The sequence below is a fragment of the Wasmannia auropunctata genome, unplaced genomic scaffold (assembly GCF_000956235.1).
Source record: "Wasmannia auropunctata unplaced genomic scaffold, wasmannia.A_1.0 LD336116.1, whole genome shotgun sequence".
Lineage (NCBI taxonomy): Eukaryota > Metazoa > Arthropoda > Insecta > Hymenoptera > Formicidae > Wasmannia > Wasmannia auropunctata.
In genome coordinates this window covers 4733106-4733809 of record NW_012026774.1, presented here as the reverse complement: position 1 = coordinate 4733809, position 704 = coordinate 4733106, and positions in this window count along the sequence as shown.

Below are 704 nucleotides of genomic sequence, written 5' to 3'. Positions count from 1 at the left end.
GGAAACATGTGTTGTCGTTAGACCTCGGTACGCGCGTAGTACCGAGCTCCGTCCGTTACTGTACAATCGCGCCGACTACCTTGGAATGCGTTTCTTTTTATTTCCGGTCGAGTTTCGCGCCTATTTCTTGTCTTTTCTTTCGCACGCGGGAATTCATCGCGCCGTCGGCTTATCCGCGTTTATTAGCGTTGAATCAGTCGCGTCACGTCCATTATTTTCTTTATCGAACTGTGTTATCCTTTTTTTTGTTCTTTTCTCCGCCGTTTCTTACCGCCTTTCCAGGCGGCCAATAAACCTGACTATTATTTGTTATTGTTACTAATTCGGAGTACGAATTCTTTCGCCCGCCCCGCGCCATCCCTTCGCCCCTTTGGCCTCGCCCTGCCCCTCTGCCGTTAGGTAGAGCCGGCCGGCCCTCGTGCGATCGACCTCGGGAGCGGTGGTTGAAGGTCGAGTGTCGTCGCGTTTAAAGATTTCATTCGCGCTATCGCGCCGTCGTTCCGTCTCGCGGGTGACGTGCCCTGGAGCACGTCTGGCGCCCAGTTTCGCATCACCGCTCCTCGTCGGTCGCTGGAGGGACGCATCCCGGAGGGCTGCCACCTTCCCTCCCCGGAATCGTACGCGATTTCGGCATCCTTGTTTGATCCGTGCTCGCGCGAATTATTTATTTCACGGGAGCGCGTGACAATACATATGGGTATATA